The sequence below is a fragment of the Lactuca virosa genome, chromosome 1 (assembly GCF_052849685.1).
Source record: "Lactuca virosa cultivar CGN04683 chromosome 1, Lactuca_virosa_CGN04683_v6, whole genome shotgun sequence".
Classification (NCBI taxonomy): Eukaryota; Viridiplantae; Streptophyta; class Magnoliopsida; order Asterales; family Asteraceae; genus Lactuca; species Lactuca virosa.
In genome coordinates this window covers 335,103,582-335,116,729 of record NC_136426.1, presented here as the reverse complement: position 1 = coordinate 335,116,729, position 13,148 = coordinate 335,103,582, and positions in this window count along the sequence as shown.

The following is a 13,148-nucleotide window of genomic DNA, read 5'->3' as shown; positions in this document are numbered from 1 at the left end:
TGTTCATTTCTCTCTAAGTTATTCCAAGTGCATTTGATGTTGTGTGAACCATTTGAGGTGTCACACTTGGGGCACTCGGCTCTTGAGCATCAAGGAATCAAGCTATATAAAAAGGTATGTCTTCTAACTTGTTTTTATTACCCAAGTATCAAAGATTGTATGCTAGATAGGGTAATACCTTGGAATATTCAGATTTGCATGTATAATAGAGAAAACATAGATCCAAGGTATTTAGGGTTACATGTACACTTAGGAGTGTTAGAATGGTCAAATCCCAACAGTGGTATCAAAGCCTAGGCTTGTTTTCAATTATACTTGATGCAAAGTGCTGAAAAATTCTGAAAAATCGATTTTCGGGCTGTCTGGGCACTGGACTTGCCGAGTCCACTGATGGACTCACCGAGTCCATGAGGAAGGTCATCCTACTCGTCGAGTAGGTTCATACACTCGAGGAGTAGGACCCCCTGACAACATATTTTCGACTTTTAAGGTTGGAATTGGACCAGAATCATTACCCTAAGCTCTTTTTGAACCTATAAACCTGTTTTTGATGTGGTAATGTTCATTCTAATCCAATTTCAAAGATAATTATCATTAGATTCATGTTTTGTATTAGTTTAATGGGTAGACTAATTACATGAAAAAGTTTGATTGAAGTATCTTGTTCTTATGAGTTGCTTATATTAATGGGAATGTTATGTGAAATTGTAGTTTTCGATCGAAATTAATCTAAGAGTTAATTCTAAAATGTGTTTTTGTAACTTGTCCTCAAGTTATATGAAAAGTCACATTTAAGATTCATAAAACTCATAAATATTTCTATAGGTTATGAATAAAGAAATGTCATATTCTTTTAATAGTTTAAAGTCTTCCATAACTCGTCCTCAAGTTATGGAACTTGAAGAGTTTTTTGAATTAAAACTACTTTAAACAAATAAGTTATGGAATTGAAAAGTTTTTGAATAGTTCAAGACTTGCCCTCAAGTTTTGGAATTTGAAAAGTTTTCTTTCATGAATACTTTAATTCCAAATTATGCCCTTAAATTTTAAAAGTTAAAATTCAACCCTTATACTTTATAATATTATAAGTTAATCATATATATTGTCACACCCCAAAACCGGAACGGCGGAAACGTTCGGGGGGGGGGGGGGAGGACGTCATGTTTAGTATCACGAGATATGTATATGGTAAGCAAGTAATGAACAACCATTTCATTTCGAAAGAAAGTGTTTACAATGTGTGTGTTCATAGAACATAGAATTCATAACAAATAACAAAACAAGACTTGAAGCTATAATGCTCCATCTTCTGAATTCCCAGCACGAGCGCCTGTCTAATAGTCTCCTGAGAATACAAGTTATTTGAAAGAGTTGATCAGCAATTAAGCTCGTGAGTTCATAAGATTTTAGTGATGTGAGTAAGTTGTAGAAAGTTGTTGAAAAATGTAGTAAGTTGTAGTAAGTTCTGTTTAGAAAAGTTAGCCTATTCCTCCAGAAAATCCTATATTTCCTGCTTTGATGAAAGATAAGTAAAAATGACTCTACAGTCCTTTCTATGACTATTAAATGGATACAAGTTATATAAAACCCAGAGTAAACAAACAATGGGTTGTGTGTATCTGCCTTAAGCCCACAACCAAACAAGGAACAGGGAATGAGGCGGAAGGCACACAGTCCATTGGTTGTTTGATCATCGTTCTATATAACCCTGGCGTATTCACTTGGTACTCATGGAGTTAACTGTAATAGTTCCTTTATATTTAATGAAAAGATTCTTTAAGAAAACCCTTATTTCTTATACTAAAATGGTGACCACAGTGATTACTTCTATAATAACTTAGTTATATTGGCTATATATGATCTAATATCGAATAGATAGTTAATTGGGTGAATCTTCCCTAAGCCCACAACCAAACAAGGAGCAGGAAGTAAGGCGGAAAGCACACATCCAACTATATGTTGGGTATTAATGATATATAACCATGATGTATAAACTAAGGTATTATAGAGTTAATCACCTAAAGTCCTTTAAGTTTATACTGGTTTAATAAAATGGATTAAACCCTTTACTGGGAAGTTTCTAGTTTTGTATACCAAAAGTTCTGATTTGGAAAGTATGTTTTGTACTAGAAAACTGTGCATTGGCTTTGTGTTCTATGACTTGACCCATACCTGGTACCCTTATGATGACTTAATGTATACAGAGCATATATATATCTTGAATCGAATAGATAATAGATTGGGTGAATCCGTTCCAAGCCCACAACCAAACAAGGAACATGAAATGAAGCGGAGAGCACACATCCTATTATCTGTCGGATCCTATTGTTATATATATATCCTTTGATGTATACATTAAGGAATCATAAGGTTAGCATTATGGTCCCTTTCTACTGAATGTACTAGACTCGATTGTTCTGTTGTCGTTTGTAAAATGTAAGTTTTCCCTAGTTTATAACTATCTTAACTCGAAAATAGTTTGCATCTGACTTTCAAGTGGAACTGTCACTTTATGAAAGTAATGGGAATTAAGGTCATAATGTGAAAGCTAGTACCCCTATGTCACACCCCGAAACCGATGGCGGAAACGTTACGGGGCGGAGGACGTCATGCGTAGTATCACAACAGTTGTATCATAGTAAGCGAAGTGAACACAACCATTACATTATAATAAGAATATTTACATTGTTTGAAAACATGATTTATACATATCAGTATATATAGCAAAAGTAAAAGACGTGACTTCAGAATGTTCCGTCTTCTCCAAAAGTTGGTAAGAGTACTTGTCTATTGATGCCCTGAGAATACAAGCCGTTTTAAAATATTAGCATAAAGCTGGTGAGTTCATAAGCGTTTTCTTTAGGTGAAAGAAATGTTTCTTTGATCCTTTGAAAAGTGTTTCCCAAGAAAATCCTATATTTTCTTATGAAAGATGTTTGACTATCCATTAGTTATATGTTAAACCGCCTGTTTATGAAAGGTTGAGTTATCCCAGAAAATCCTATATTTTCCATAAATGTTGATAGTTGGTTATCTGATCTGGAATGAAGTGTACAAGTATCTACCATACTTGTATCGTTAGATGTAGTTTCCTTGAAAAACCCTGTTTACTCTCAGTGAGATGTATTAGTCTTATTACATAAATAAAACTAATAAATAAGTAGTGAACTAAATCCTAAGGGTATTACTAATGCCCTCTAGTAATCAAATCGGTTATTACTTTGAGGTTAGTTCACTTGTTTCATTATTACAAAAGTAAATCTCTATTGTCTAGGTTGTGAGTTTTATAACCATACATTAAACTGGATGTGGCACGTAACATGGGCCAGTATCTTTTTATGACTTTGTCACCCCAGGCATGGCTGCCTAACTGTAGATAGCAGTTTAGGTGCGGGATAGTTAGTCCCGTATAGATCTATAAACAATAGTCACACTCTCCCTACAAGAGATTCTGGTTACAAGGGTTAGTCCTACACTCTCGAATCCGGTGGAGTGTTACCAAGGACGTATCTCCAACTTAAAATAACAAATTTACAAGTAATAATACCAAAATCCTGTTTAGGTTTTTGTATAAATCTTTCACACCCCGCTAAAGCGGAAACACAGGGCGTGGCAGCACAAAGGGTTTCATAGCAAAAGTTAAAAGACAACACCAACCATAGTATTAAAATCATTACAAATTTACAATGGGTTTGAACAACTTTTAAAAGAAATTACAATGTAAATTGAAATACAACACATGCGAATGCTCCTAAAAGTGAAGTGTCCCTAAGTGCCACTTACTCGATGATTCCTGAAAAAGCATGTAAAACGAGCGTCAACTATAAAAATAGTTGGTGAGTACTCTCAGATAAACAAAATAATATTGGTTCCATGAATTGAAATCAAAGTTTTGATAAAAATTTCCAATAATAAAAGTATATTGTTAAAATGAGTAAATAAGTTTGTAAAAAAAAACAAAGTTCTTTGTCATCATGAGAGATAAAGTATGTTGCCCAAATAAGATGCAACATTCATATTCTCATGGAAGATAAAGTTCGTTACTCAAACGAGTAAATAAGTTTCATTGCTGAAATGAGCAATCAATTTCGTTGCTACAAGGAGCAAACAATTTCATTGCTAAAACATGTATATAAGTTTTTAGTAATAAAAGTTCGTTGTTGTAATGAGAAACAAAGTTCATTGCTATAATTAATAAACAAGTGTATTGCTATAATAAGTAACAAGTTTGTATGTGTATGAGCAAACAATGAGTTCTCAACCAAGCCTATGACTGAAGCCCTATCAAGATCTATGATTATCGTTCCATAGATTAATATGGTATCATGCACTCCAACAATAGGGCGAGTGAGGAGTTGTCAATTCCTAATAGCGCTATCCACAATGACCATTGGCTCAAAGAGTTAATGGTTAGAGATAAGGGAAGGGCCTTAATACGATAAGTTCTCATGTTCCGTGTTGCATAGACATACATAGAGAGATATAGCAATAAAATAGCAATCATGTTTGATACAAATCAATTTAAATACAACGAACAAATAATAGTTTTCCGGGACATGCTTTTCCACCCCAAAACATAAAAACTGAAAATAGGGGAGTGCGTGAATACTCACAATGCATTTAGATGATGCAAATGGTGCCTTGAACTACGTTCCACATGTACCACTACCGATTCCTACAATAATGGTATTCGCTAGTGAGTCTCTAATCGAAATCTAACACTAGTATACTTACTACTACAATAGAATTATGCCAATATTGTGTCAAAATTTAATATTGATAAGTTACAAACATTTTTCTGTGAAAATTAAATTTCAATGAATCAATTGCTATATAACAATTTAATTGGAAAATTCACATTATTGAAATGCTAATATTTAACATTTTAAGAGGCGTTCCAATGATTTAATATTCAAAAACTAAATCAATTTAGTTTTAAAATTTCCCAAACTTTGCATTTCAGTTTTAATTGAAGTCAAAGACCTAAAGATAAATTTTCTTGAATTTTTGATTTGTCTAACTATTTTTCACGATTTTAGTTTCTTGAATAACCATAAAATCATGAAAAATACTAAACACTTAACAAAAATTACCAAACTTCATATTTTGGTTCTAACTACACTAAAAGACTTCCAAACTTCTTATATTTAATTCTCTAAATAGATAAAAATTCATGAAAAATATCAATAAGTTAAGAAAATTCAAAAAACTTTTTATATTACTGCCATTACACATACTTAAGCTGAGAAAAATATAAAAATAGATTTATAAACTGTTTAACCCAATTTTATGATTTTTGTGCATTTATTCTAATAAAAATGGAGATAAATAGAAAACAATTTCCAAAATTGTCCATAATTTTTTTTAACACTGTTATTACATATATAGAAGCTGTGGAAAATATAAAAGATATTTTTCAATTAGTGTTGCTAGTTTTCCTTGTTTAATCATCTTAAATAATCATTAATTGAATATTAATTATTAAACAGTTAAAGTAAATTATCAAAAATTTTGTACACTTCATTTACAGAGTAAATAATCTGCGAAAAATACCAAATGTGGTTTTTATATATTGAAATCCGATTTTGTGGATTTAAGTGTATTTAATCTTAGAAAATAGGAGAAAAATAGTATACAGAAGAGAAAAATCATCAAAATTTTTATGTAGCCTCCTAATGTACTACAAGGTCTTCTGGTAAATTTTCATGAATTGTGGATGAGCAGAACTCTTTTTTTTCTATTTTTAGGCCATTATAAATACAAAAATCGGGGAAAAATAGGAATGCATTATGAAAAATTCTGAAAATATTTTTCTGAGTCTCATACCTCTAGTAGCAACTGCGAAAATTGTTATATATCATTTTAAGATTTTCTAAAGTGCTTTTATGATTTATTGGAGCCAAACAAAAAGAAACTTCAAAACCATATTAAACAGTAACAAAAATCGATGAAACATAATGAGGGATCATTATTTAGCATAGGGATCATCCACGAATTTAACTATGATTTATAGACCCCAGAAAGTATTTTATATGATTTATTGCCTTATTTTCTTGCATTAATTATAATAATTCGAGAAAAACGAATTATTTTCTGAAAATTTACAGATCATCTTATATTGTTGGTTGGATTCTGGGAAAAATATCATTTGAACAGAAAAGAAGTTTTAGGTATTTATTTGGGAATAAATCTTTTATAAACATATTTGAAAGCTTTTAACAACAAACTTTGATCATCAACCATCTAAGCTTGAAGATCATCACATGCATGTTGTTTTGAAGACCATTCATGATTTTGAAATGTTCAAAAATCGTTTTTGATAGAAAACTTAGGGTTCATGTGTTGATTTTTACCCAAAACTTGTAGAAAAGTGCATTATGTTGATTTTGACTTAGGTTTTGGTCCTTGGATTTCACCATTAACAACATGCATGTTGTTTTTGGGTGAAATCCTACCATCATCATCATCAAAACCGTGAGTTTGTGTGTGTGTATGTTTATGTGTTCATGATCTTTCATTAGAATGGAGTAGAAGATGGAGAAAATCCATGAAAAACAAGTAAAACTTGAAGGAAAAGAGAAGGAAAATGAATGATTTTCGGGTTTACCTTTAAGAACACCTCAAGATGATTAAGATTTAGAGTTCATGGTGTGTTCTATGACCCATTTTCTGGAGAATTTCGTGGTTGAGGGAGAGAGGAAGAGAGAATAGAGAAAATGAAGTGAGGGAGTGTGAGAGAGAAAGAGATGGAGTGGGTGAGTGAAATTGATTAATGACTTGGGAAAATGGTGTATTGGGGGGGATGAGTCCGATTTTTGGGAGGAGGAGAGAGAAATCATTTCCCCCAATTTTTATAAATTTCTAAACTTTTTATAAAATATGCTTAAGCTTTACATTGTTTTATAAAATCCTTGATTTTCCACTTATAAAATAAGGATAAATGTTGGTACATTAAACTATAATTTCCTTGATTATATTTCACAACTTGATTATTTTAAGATAATTTTATAAGTTTCATAAATTTTTTTTATATAATTCTTGATGTTAAACTTTATAAAATTTAGGTTTTAGGGTTTTTAGGGTTTTTGGAGTTTAATAAATCTTTGGATATCAAAGTGAATTGTATTTTTGAGACTTCAAATTATTTTATGGTATTATAACTCTTTTATAGTTATAAATAATGTTTGTAACTTATTTTATCGGTTTATTGGCATTCTATGTAGTGGTTTTGAGATTCAAGCGAAATTAAGGAATCAAGTATACTAGTCCTACTCTTCAACTTTGACTTAAGTTTCTATGAGACTTTGACCTAACTTATACTTCTAGGTCAAGTGCATGATGTGTGTATATGATTTATGAAATGTTGTTCGAGTCAAAGATTGACCCAAATATGGATAGTCACTACAGCTCAGTAGATGTAGAATTCACATATCAATGTGAAATCTAAGTACACTATCCATTGATTCTAATTGTTTCCAAGTTTCTAGTAGGTTATAACTTAGCTTCTAGTTACTAAGTCTAGTATGTGTAGTGCCTATATGTGCAACTAAGTCTAGTCAAATCTAGAACCGACTCGAATTTTGACGGTTGTCACAGTCTCCTCCGGTTGAAAGAATTTCGTCCCGAAATTCAATTCGTGACCCATTCTATTAGAAATTAGCCGAACACAATTGTATATTTGGAGAGATGGTGACTTGAAGAGCTCTTAATTACTTTGGGTTAATTCGTCAAGGGAAGAGCCCAAATCTTTAGCTATAATTAAATTAATGTTTCTCTAATTCGAGTTCTACAGTCTAGATTGTGGGAAATTGGGATCATGGAAATCATGATCCAAACATGGCGACCTAGTCGATAAAGATCATCTAGTTAGATATTATCTGAATTAAGAGAGCTATTAGTTTTGCTGAAGCACTAACTGCACTGAGCGTTAAATCCGCATTGATCCTTAAGTCGCGTTCTAAATTAGCACTAAGTGTAAATTCGCCGCCTAATAAAGAAGAGATTAGGAACAATTTGTTCACTTCCGGGTTGGCTACTACATCTGGAAAAGATATATTTTGAAATAAGAAGGGGTAGCATGAATGAAAGAGAAATGATTGAGGGTAAGTTCCTAAAAATACGTACTAAGGGTAGGCAACGAAGTTTTGGTACATCTCAAATGTAAAGGCTAATTAAGTGTCGTCGACAAAATAAATTACGAAATGATTGAGCATCTCCGAGGCTATAATTACTATTACGGTTACTCTTACAATAATAAAACCTTATTCGAAGATTAAATATATTTAGAGAGTCATTGGTGCAAATGGAGGCGATGAAAATTTATGATAAATTAAATCACATTGTGTATATAGCATTTTAAGTGTTTAGAAGTGATTAAAAATCTTAGTGTTATCAAAATGTGTGTTTAGAAATGATAATTAATCTCACTATTATCAAAATGTGTAATAATTCCAAGATAATGAAGATACATGTGTGGTGATCCAACAAAGTAGTAAAATAATATAAAGATTAATTAAGGTTAAAGGTTTAAGTCGTCATTAAAGGAATTTGTATAGAAATATTTGTATTAAACTTTTGAGAAATTGTCCAATTGTCTAAGTCAGGACAAATTCAAGTTTACGAGGAGTCAGAATACTTATGATAACAAGTTTGAGAGTTTAGGAACTCACTGAAAATTGCAAAGTAAAATACTATTTTAAGAAAGGTGTAAAAATGTTAATCTTTGAAAATAGTGCATTCATAGATTAGTGTTTCTACAAAAACAATCATTTAGAGAATATATAATAGTAAAATTCAAGACTTTTGATGTATTTAAAGAAAAGAAGAAGCATAAGAAAATGTATTCTTTCACATATATTTTATGGATTTAGAAAAATGATAAGAACAATGGTATTCTTCTTGTGTATTAATTGTAAGAAAAATACAATGAAAATTACATTTTAAATCAAGTTTCCGAATCTAGAACGAAAGAGCAATGTAAATAAGGATCACTTGTTTATAGAGATTTCAAAATAAAAACAAGATGTATATGATAAAAGGTGTAATTGAATACATCAAAGCTGACTAAATAAAAAGTATGCCTCACGACTATACAAATATTAATCGCTCAAAACGGAAAGGTAGACTTCTAAGCTTTATGTGTACGGACATGATACCAGGAGGGGAAAAATAGACAGAAATAAAGTTAGACAATGTATTATGTTAATATTATGGCGTGCGAGATCTAAAATCGGAAGGAGAGGGAGAAATAAAGTTCGGGGGAAAGAAAAAGGAAGGTAGCGGCGGCAATGATTGTTATTGTTAACATTATAAGAACAATACATATAGGTAGATTTAAAACCAGGTTGAGATATATTTTAAACTTCAATATGTGATGTATATTGATGATTAATAGAAATGAAGAAGTTTTAAAGTGTTTTCTAAGGTTTGCTAAAAATTCACGAGTTATCTATTAAGTTAAACTCCATTTGTGAAAAAGAAGAAACACTAAAACTTGTAATTGAAAATCTGACAGTTTTGAGCTTTTTGACTGGGGTCCAACAATGGTTAAAACGGATAAGGTAAAGACTTAACATATTTAGATGAATAATCGTGCATTGTCAAAAGTACATCGCTGGAAGTTTAAAAGTGAACACTAAGTTTTGTAATGCTATAAGTTTTATAAACTTTACAAAGTATAAAAGTAATTTGAAATAAAATAAATAAATGACGTATGTTGGAAATGTAGGAATTAGAGATTTCTTATAAACATGTTTGAATTAGAAAGTTGTAAAAATACCATGTTGGGTTTCAGGAAAACACATTTACGTAAAGTAAAATGCCTAAATGAGAAAGTGGTCAAAAGAGCCAAAACAAAACTCGTTTGAAAGATCCGGTGAAGCTTTTACACGTAATATGAACTTCAATGTCATATGTCTAAGTTTTATAGCATAGAATTTAAACACTTTTATAAAAGAAAATGTTTCTAAGTTTTTAGAAAATGTGTCAAAATGGTAATCAAGGTTTAAAATGGTTTATATGCCCTTAAAAGCACATCTATCCATTCAAATGGATTGAAATGAAATTGAAATAGCAATGATAAAACCAATATTGGTTAAATTGAGTTTTGAAGAAAAGTGTTAAGTTAAAGCAAGTTGTCAAAAGATTTTAGTGAGTTAAATAAAATCGATGAAGTGAAATATATTTTTGATGGAAGATTAAGAAGTAAGGAATAAGTATGTTAGTGTAGCTGATCGTACCTAAATACTAAGGCGAGTACAAGGCGAGTATAAGACGAGTACCGATGTCTTTTTCCCAAAGATAAAGGACAAGAAAAATTGTTTGAAAAACATTTTATGGTGTCAATGTAGTTTACGACCTTTTATAGAGGTCAAAGGGACATCTTGTGTTAAGTTTTAAGCTCAAGGTGGAAACAACCTAGAGCTAAGTCGTAACGTAGTAATTGTTGGATTAATTTCTAAGTCCATAACTATAATTGGTAAGACTTGACCCGACCCGGCATGGTCCATTTGGGTTGCATGGCGTCATGCATTTGGATAGACTATAATGAGAAAAATAACACTTAAGGTTGGTTAATATATTATAAGTTCTAATATATATATTAATAAGGTTATTTAATTAGTATTGATCAAGAATTAATTTGGAATTAATTAAGTGATCAAAAGGAGACTAATTAAATATATGGGTTGATTGTGTAAATCATTCATTCTTATATATGTGGGCTTGTGATCTAAGATTCCTTATGTTGGACTAAGTCCATGGGGTGACCCATGGATACTCCATGGAGGTTAAAATCCATGGAGCATAAGGAATGGGTAAAGTTATGAGTTACATGGTGTAACCCTAATAGCCACCATATAAAAGAATCTCATGGCTCAAGAAATCGGGCACTAATGTGTGAGTGTGAGGGCTAGACGATTTCAAGGAGTGTTCAAGTTTCTCTCACGTTATTCCAAGTGTATTTGGTGTTGTGTGAACCATTTGAGGTGTCACACTTGGGGCACTAGGCACTCAAGCTTCGTGAAGACATTCTACATCAAAGAGGTATGTATTCTATCTTGTTATATTTATTATTTTGTATGCTAGATTAGGATAATACCTTGGATGTTCATAATTGTATGTATAATAGAGAAAACATAGATCCAAGGTATTTAGGGTTGCATGTACACTTAGGAGTGTTAGAATGCTCATAACCCTACAGTGGTATCAGAGCCTAGGCTTGTTTTCTTGTTATACTTGCAAAAGTAGCTGAAAAATCGAGTTGGATGCATATATTCGATTGTTTTGGCTGGAATTGGACTAGGAAGATTACCCTAAGATGTTTTTGTAAACTTGTTTTTTATGTGGTAATGTTCATGCTAATCCAATTTCTAAGATAATTGTCATAATTTCAAGATTTGTATTAGTTTGTATGTTCATGCTAATTTCTTGAAGATTGATGATTTGAATTATCTTGTTCTTATGAGGTTCTTAGATTAATAGAAAAGTTGTGTGAAATAGTTGTTTTCAATCCATTTTAATCTAAGAGTTGATTCCAAAGTGTGTTTTTGTAACTTGTCCTCAAGTTATATGAAAAGTCACATTTAAGAATCATAAAACTCATAAAAGTTTGCAAAGGTTACAAATTGAAGAGTCTAGTTCTAATTAAATGGTTTTATGACTCCATAACTTGTCCTCAAGTTATGGAGGTTCAAGAGTCTCTTCATTAAATTAAAAAAAAAGTGTAACCTTAATTAGTTCCATAAGTTACAATAAAAAAAAAGTTATTTTTTTTTATTAATTAGTTTAAAGTCTTCCATAACTTGTCCTCAAGTTATGGAACTTGAAGAGTTTTTTTTTTAATTAAAACTACTTTAAACACATAAGTTATGGAATTAATTAGTTTTGAATAGTTACAAAACTTGCCCTCAAGTTTTGGAATTTGAAAAGTTTTCACTTATGAATACTTTAATTCCAAGTTAGCCCTTAGAATTTTAAAAGTTAAAATTCAACCCTTATACTTTATAATATTATAAGTTAATAATATTTATATATATGTATAAGAGTAAAGTCAGTCTTACTGTTAGTAGGCCTCATTCACGAAGCCGGTCTATAAGGGGGGTATAAGGTTACTGCCTATAAAATGGCAGTTTAATGGGTGTCCACTCTCACCCACCGCTTCCTTGACTGGTGGAGGGTCGTTAGCCGAACGGGTAGGACAAGAACTATAATTCTCCTTTCATTCAAAGTATTAATGATAAATACTAAGTAACTAAACTCTTATTAATACCCAATCTTAGTTACTTAGGAAAATGTGAATTTGGTGCTAACCCATGAAATTACACTTTGCACTTTGCTTAACTCGTTAGTGGAGCGTGTATGGTTAACCGACACACTAACCTGGACTTAACAAGGTAGGAAAAGGGTAACTTAATATTTATCATAGTATCGGTGGAGCGTGTGTGGTTAACCGGCACACTGATTAAGGGGTAAATATTAAGGGTACCAAGTATATTTGCATGGTTATTCACACCTTGTTTTGTGATCCTCGGCATCCCAGTCACTAAACCTGAAGGGCACACTCGAGATTGAAACATGCCTTTGAACAGTTCAATGAATCTCAAAGATCTAGGACTTTCAAACCCAATTAAAACCTAATAAATTATTTCGTTTTTCATGGTGGAAATTGGTGAATCGTCATTCACCTACCTTCAAATATTTTATAGCTTGGATTACGGCATCCCTCTTCTAAGTTATAAAATAGTTTGTTAGGTCCTAGCCTTAATATTTCATATTGGGTGTCATATTAAGGACTTTAAATCAATTATCTTGAATATCTCCCAAAAAGATGTCTGGTCTAGACATTTATGATCTTCCCAAATCTCTTGAAACAAGCTTTCGTAAATGAAGATGATGTCCCATGGATATCATACTTCTTTCACCTCCTCCAATTATTCTCCCTAACCCACAAGTTCCTAAAAAGTTTAATGTCACTCAAGCCCTATTGGCAAGGCAAGGTCTAGGTGTGATCACATCTTGGAGATGTAGTCACATATTGACAAGCCGGGAGAGTTGGGTGTCAAAGTCTTGAGAAAGTTGGTGGCTCAACTACTTTCTAAGTCACATAGTGAGTTCTTTTGGGAATGCTATGAAATAGACTAAGACAAGAC